A 7,953-nucleotide genomic window follows, 5' to 3' on the forward strand; every position below is an offset into this window, starting at 1 on the left:
GTTCTGTGCTGAGCTGGGTAGAAACACAGTGAGACTGAGCCTCATGGAGAACACAACGTTACTCCTCAGTTTCACCTGGTTCTTCCCCTTACAACCAAACCTGCAGTGGAAATAAAGATTGCATTGATTTAAGATGTTATGGGGTGATAGCTGATGCAGCATTAGATCTCCAGTATCTCCAGGGTCTCTAGCAATGTGGTAAATACATAACTTGTCTTAGTGCATGAAAAATGCATGACTCTTGTTAAATTAATGTATTCCTATAAATATTATTTATAGTGAGCCTGTTGCTCACAAGGCTTTGGTAGTTACTGTACTTCACATTTAATGGGCCATCACTTGAAATCACAGTTAAGGCGTCCATGAATTAAAATGTCATTGAATTAGCTTTTTACAGTCTCTGTTAGCTTGCACACATCTGGCCATTCTCCGCTGACCTGTCTGCTGACAAGATGCGCTTTGCTCACAGAACTGATACTTAAGTTCTTATACTCGGCTCCAATTGTATCAATGCTTATGCAGTGTTGTCATGACACGCCATGCATTTAGGTCTTGTCATGTTATTTGTGAATGCATATAAAAGCCCAAGTGCAGTCTGTTTGAAGGTAAAATAGAAGTCTGTCACTCTACTACTCAGACATTTTAGTAAGATGTACAGTACGCTTTGTGCTTGAAGCCACGATTCATTCAGCTGTCTTGTTTTGAACAAGGTGCTCTGCTTCACAGATATGTTAATTATCAACAGCAAGTCATACACTGAAGCATGGTTAAAGTGGATAGTATTGTCAACTACTGTTTTCAAGGTCAGTCATCAACTTTCAAACAGAACCTTTAAGCCACTCCGGGCAAAGTTCCATTTGCTTATCAAGATTATGTGACTGAAGCCTCAGACCAACTACTAAGTGGACCTTCAGGTGAGAATGTTTTATAACTGATGATTAAAGTTTGAAGTCTCATACACTTAAGTCACAACGACGACAGATTCATTGAGTATGTACCTTTACTATAAAGGTTACCCTGAACAGATGATGTTGTTTTACCCACCGTTTCAGGTGCAACACGAGGATCTCAGGAGGTTTGTCCAAACAAGTGAGGACTGCCGTTTCTCTCCTCTGCCTGCACACTGAACACAGCATCTGCTCTCCCCCAGTCAGGGTAGTCTGCTCGAAGAACAGTGACAGGCAATCCTGCACAACATGCAGACACAATGAAGGTGAGAAAGGTTGGGTATATGACCTGCTTTCACTGTGGATGGTGTTTTCAGCAGTGTAAAATGCAAGTTGTAAGCACCTACAGCTGTTAAAAGGTACCTGAATGGAGCACTTAGTGGTGCTTGTTGGGATCGGTAGGGACAGCACAGTGAAGCTTTGTGTGCTGTGTGCCTGGTGTTCACAGTGCATGCAGAGCCTCATGTAGCTCAGCTGGCCCTCAAAAAGGTGTGAGACAATTGTGGACTCTCCTGCAGCAGTGGCACAGTTTTTATTCTGGTCTTGGCTCTGCTGTGGTATTGAGGAGCCCACTTTGTGCTTAGCGACCTTGTAAAAAGACACAGATTTACTCTTTCGGTAGGTGTAGTGAGTTTTCATGGTGTGTGTGTGTGTGTATGTGGTAAGTGATAGAGGTCACAGAACCTTTTTGAGGTCATCGTGGAGTGCGTTGAGGAGAAAGATCAGCAGTTCCTGTGCATCTTGCTGGGAGTAGTTGTTGAACTGGGGGAGGATGGAACACAGGACAGATCTGGCCTCCACAGGCGCACAACTGGGGCTGCTGCCCAGCCACATCTCCTCCAACAGGCGGACAAACACCTGGGCCACTCGGCACTTAGACCTGCAATAACAGAAGAAAACATTACTGTCAGTATACAAACATGTCAGAAACAGAGGTGGTGTGCGCTCTTACCGTGCCAGCTCTTTGTGAGTGTCCTTATTGAGGAGGTGCTCCACGAGGGGCACAGTGGAGCACAGGCACTGTAACACAGCATTGAAGTAGCAGGAGTTACCGGAGTTGTCCAAACCGCACACTCCTGGTGTGTTCCACCCATGCAGCCTCACTGCTGAGCTGTAGCCTCGTTTCTCCATCACCTGACCACAGCTGATTGTGTTCAACCAGTGAGAGCAAAGATGGAATAGAGATCAGAAGTATCGCTTTATTCCTGTGCAGTGTAGCTAAATATATCATCATTTCACATAGTCACACCTTATACAGTATATGTTTACTATGGCTGAGTAAAGCATTTGATTAGTTCATCAACAGAAAGGTAATTTATTTGCACCCCAAATAATGTACCAGCTGCTGGTAGGAAGGTTAGTGCATAGAAGATACAATGCAATGTACTCCTTACATGCACTATGTACATAATATATTAAACCGTTCAAATGTGTATTAATAGGGAGCACACACATTACTTTTTAATTAAAGGATGCAAAATGTACACTATCCTGGGAGTATGAAATACCACACTGCATTGCATTTTGTTTTTTCCAAATATTGTGAAGACAATTATTAGCTTGAATTGAAACTATAATACACAGTAAGACTAACCTTTGCTTAGAAAGATTTGTTAATCTTGTCTCTTGGTATGAACTGCTATTTAGCCGTGGCAAAACAGGCACAGTTATGCTGCTGTCCATGGCCAGCTTGGAGGCCAGAGCCTTGGTGAACTCTGTCAGGTGGACCTGCCTACCTGAGCCCTGGCTCTGCAGAGTGTGGAGCACAAATGTGTTGATGCAGATCATGTGCAATGTCACCCAGAGACCTGGGAGAAACACGTCCTCTGATCCCTTCAGGTCTGACAGAGGTACCAGAGCAGGTCCGACCCAGCCCTGCAGGTGAGCTACAAGTTGAGACAGTGAATCCTCAGATGTTTTTTGACACTGATGTGGTATGATGGGTGGAGATGAAGCTGACATTGGGTCCATGATTGGCTTTTTAACAGCTGAAACAAAATTGATATTGACCCCAAAGCCAGAGAGGGTATCAGTGAGTCTGCAGTCCATCCATTCAGAGCTGTCCAGCTTAACCAGGTGTCTGTGGCTGCAGAAAGGTCTCAGCAGGTGTTTGACCACCTGCTCAACTACAAGTTTCTTACTGCGCCTTTGGAGCACCTCTGGACAGTACAGATACATGTTACAGATGAACCCTGAGCTCATGTCACAGAGGAGGGCAAGATGGAGAGGGCAGGGTCCCTGCTGGTAGGACAGTTGGTATTTCTTCACAGCCAGATTTTCACCAGGTGTGTATAAGGCCTGGTATCGCCTGGTTAAGTGGTTACAGAAAACGGAGAGGGCTTCCAACTTGTCTTCATTCTTCAGTGTGATCGAAGCCAGGAGGTTGGTCTGGAAGCTGCTTCTCTTCAGGACACCTTGCCAGCCATCCAGTTTAAGAGTCAGCTCAGAGTCAAAGCTGCAGTTGTCTCCTGAAGACAGACCACTTTGTAGGACTATAGAGAACCATCTTAATGCTTCAGTGTACTCCTCCTCAGAGACGTATGTGCCTTGGTCTCTGCTCTGGCTGTATGACGAACAATTAGCTTGTGTTTTCACGCCAGAAGCTTTCCTAATCAGCTCCCGGACAGCTCCTCTGTCAAGCACTTCCAGAAGAAGCTCCCTGGCTGTATAATAAACCTGATAGGTAGGGCTGCTCCGAATCCTGGTGAGTGGCTTCACTTTTTTGGTCTTGAAAATATTCGGTAAACAACGGCTTCCTTTCTGGGTGTCTCCATGCAGCTCATCCACTAGGTGGCATTCTTCTGCCATCCAGGTGCACTCCTTCACTGACAAAGCCTTGGCCTTCATCTTAGCCTCTCTGCTGGTCTTAGAAGAAGCTATCACAAAATGCTGATAGCTTCTCTCACAAGAGAGACCTCTGATCTGAAACCACTAGTTCATGGCGAGAGGAAAGCCACAAAAATGTAAATACTGTGTGCCAGAAACTTCCCTGTAGTCTGCTGAGTGTGAGGACAAATGGAGAAGATCACCAGACACAGAGCATTTGAGGTGTTTCTCTTCCTATAGGGAGTCTGACAAACTGTGTGCACTGTACATGTACATATGAATGCAGGTTAGTTTGTGTGCGTTGATCTGTTCTCAGGTGAAATACATACTCTTGAGAATCTGCTGTTGAGGTAAAAATCACCAGGGTAGCCACAAAACAGTGTCCTGGCAACCTGTAAACACGACACTGTGACCACAGTACAGCTCTCATGACATGGTTCGATCCTCTTGAGTATGACTGCAGGGTTTGGCTTGACATTTGAAAACCTTTTTAATCACCAAGAAACCTCATAGACTCACAAGAAAAAGCAACGGCACTGTTTGCAGTTTCCTGGTTTTCTGCGTAAATTGGTCCTGAAATGTTTTCTGATCTTCACCCAATCACAAATGCCAACAAACACCATATTTTTAAGATGATAAAACACAAAAAGTCATGTACATTCATGTCTTTATTGAACACACCCATTAAACATACAACGTGATGGTGGAAAGAGTAATGACACGAATGTTTTAATAACTGGTTGAACCACCTTTGCCAAAGTATTGAACAGGCATGGTATCCATGGCAGGACACCACAGAGGAAGCCATTGCGCTCCAAAACAACACTGCAGCATGCCTGAAGTTTGCCAAAAACCACCTATAATATTGTGCTTGTTGATATTTGTGACTTGGGTGAAGATCAGAGGTTTAGGATTCGAGTCCTGGCCGACCTGGGACCTTTCTGTGTGGAGTTTGCATTTTCTCCCTGTGTCTGTGTGGGTTCTCTCTGGATGCTCCGGCTTCCTCCCACTGTCCAAAGACATGCTGCTTAGGTTGACTGGTGACTCTAAATTGCCCATAGGAGTGAGTGTGTGTGGTTGTTTGTCAGCCCTGTGATGGGTGTATCCTGCCTCTTGCCCAATGTCAGCTGGGAATGGCTCCAGCCCCTGTTCAGGGATAAGTGGTATATATAATGGATGGATGGATGATAATGCAGTAAACCTCCTGTACAGTAACATTTTGCCACTGACAGAATATAACAACATAAGTAGAATTCTTTATCCCTTCTTTTATTTTTATTTGACCCATTTTAGAATCAGATTTTTTTGTGCTGCCACCTGTCTTATTGCCACCCAAGGTCCCCATGAGATCCCTCTCTACTCCATGCAGGTGTCATGACCAGCCTGCTGCTAGTTTCAGCAACAAGGATTTGTGCCCCTCAGAATTTTTTTTTTCCGCAGACAAGCACTGGCTAAGCCAAACCAAAGCTCTCAGTATCAAGGACTGGACCTCGGTCTCTGTAGTGCAGGGTGTTTTTATTTTATTTTATTTTTTTTTCCCCTGGCGTCACTCATGCAGATGCTTTGTGTGTGTGTCAGTATGTCTTGCTGTTGGACTGACCTACTACATTTAGATTTCAGATTGTGCTGGGATAATAAATAAATAGAAGAGTAGCCCCATTTCCAGAGTCAGCACTGGGACATGTTATCATACAAACTCATTAACATGTCTTAACACCTGAAAGCAACAAAGTCTGCAAAACAACTACCACTGCTGGTCAGTTCTGATCAGTTAACAGTGTGTCCTCAAATGACTTGAATAATAAACATTACATCTGCAGGAATGAATGTTGATAAATCATTAATAAAGAGTGACATATTGCTCAGGATATAATCATTATAGTAAGCCACATAGCCAGGTGCCATATCCGGCAGGGACCCCACCTTTGCTCCTCTTCAAACAGAAGCGTCACATGATGCTCCTAGAAGCTCAACTACATGTTGTCCCAGCTTTCAGTGGGATATATGCCAGTTAAATAAACATTTGCAGGTTTAAAATTTAACATAAGTTCTCAAACACTCACATCCTCAATTAGAAAAAAAGAAAATGATTGCACTATATGATGGAAAGATCAACATTTGCCTGTTTAGAGAGTCTGTGTTTTTTCAGGGTGAAAGGCAGCAGGCTGATGATGAACCACATTAAACCGAAAAGGCATTTAGGGTGCAAAAAAGGGTACTGATAATTAGGTTGCATATTATTTATCTACAAAGGAAATATCTCTTTGTGCCCAAGTGAAATCTGATATTTTTCTATCTATTTTTGAAACCAGGCCATATGTTAATTTGGTGAAGAAAAGTGTATTTGTTATAGTAAATGCACTACAATTGTTTTTTTTATTTTATTGGGAGTGCCAAACTTTGAGTAACGTAAACAGATGCTAGTGTTGTAAACATGGGTGATGCATAAAGACTGAGTTGGGTGTTCATAAATTAAACAACTGGAAAAAGCTTGAGGGGGAAAAAGGGAAAAGCCATTTTATCGGGATAAATTGTACATAACTAACAATAACATAAATGTTCTGCTCTTTTGTTTTTGTACATGCATCACGAGAAGATGCTTGTCTTGTAAAAAATAGCGAGCGGTGTCTTGTAATCCCATGTGGAACGGGCCAGATGTTTAGCATGACACAGAAATTAAAAAACAAACTAACTCACTGCACTGGGACAAGTGTCACAACTGTAGAAACTATTACATAGCTTGCCTGTAGATGGCACTTCACAATGTCTCCGTTTGTCTCCATCTGTCCTAAACTGCTGCAGCTGCTGCTGTTCTTACCAGCAGGCTGAACTAGAACTATACACCCAGAGGTAAAGATTGTGCACTAGCATCAGAGACGGTGGTGCTGCTTCCTTCTTTGACTCTAAAAACCAGTTCAACAAATAAAGTCTGTTCTCTTTCAGCCAACATTTTGTGTTTTGACAAAACATATTTTTGTTTCTACAGAGTCGATCCAACATTCACCATGTGAACAGAATTATCTGTTTGAGGCCTTCATTGTGGCTTGAGCACAATTGTAATGTTCTGAGCTATTTGGCTGTGAAATGGAGATAGATTTGGCAATGAAGACAGAACCATGAGGCAATTCATCATGATCAAAATCAACATCCAGTATACCCATGTTTATTTCACCATCATTAGCCAAAGGTTCACCTGGCATCTTACCTTTAACTTCCAAACGTTAAGGTAGATAACAGGTGTCTCTCCATTCTAAGTAAGACATCATTTTTACAGTGAAGAAAAAGATGATTTTAGTGTAGAATGATATGACACTAATGCTGTGCATTTCCATCATGCACAAGTAGATGAACAAACAATCACAGTGTCTTAGTAGCGGTCTTTGTGTTTTTCCACAGTGTATGCTGTGTAATGCTGTAGCACCAGGGCGTCGTGATAGCACCCTGCCTTCTGTCGCTGGGGGTGGAAAAAACACTCAAATACCCTGAGGGCTCTGGGAGCTCTCTTGCATAAATCAAATCTACTTTCAAGCTTTAAATATGTTAAACCATGAATATCAAAGGACGTCTTCTCCCCTTCAGGACGCCCTTTGAGCTTTCTGCACTTTCAAGTCTAAGATATACATTGCTTTACCGTGAAGTGGCTGTTTCATTTCACCCACACACTTAATGATAAAATACAAAACTGATGATTTTACTTTGTGTGGGAGTGTCAAGCAATACATCCAGAGCCAATATTTTGCAGTGCAGCACCACTCAAATTCTGGCACCTTTGATGTCCTGTTTGTGAAACTACTTGATGAGTTGAAAAATATGAGATAGCCCTGCTGCAGGGTATCTCTGCCCAACCCGTTTGACCGGTTGGGGTCGAGGCAGAAGAGCTGGGTTCTGTCGGAGGTTTCTTCCGTTAAAGGGAGTTTTTCCTCCCCACTGTCTCCAAGTGCTTAAGGTCTAGACATCACTTTGTAAAGTGTCCTGAGACGGCGACTGTGGTGATTTGGTGCTATTCAAATAAAATTGAATTGAACTGAAAATACAGTCACTACACATTTTTATTGCTTCTGTTCTCTGGAAAACAGATGGACAACAAAGATAAATACATAAACCTATCAGAGCTTTGGTAAGTTTTCAGTAGACTTGGTTAACACTAGAAAACTAGTTTCACTATTTGACAGACCCTTGC

This window comes from Monopterus albus, unplaced genomic scaffold (genome assembly GCF_001952655.1).
Source record: "Monopterus albus unplaced genomic scaffold, M_albus_1.0 scaffold72.1, whole genome shotgun sequence".
In the NCBI taxonomy this organism is placed as follows: Eukaryota; Metazoa; Chordata; class Actinopteri; order Synbranchiformes; family Synbranchidae; genus Monopterus; species Monopterus albus.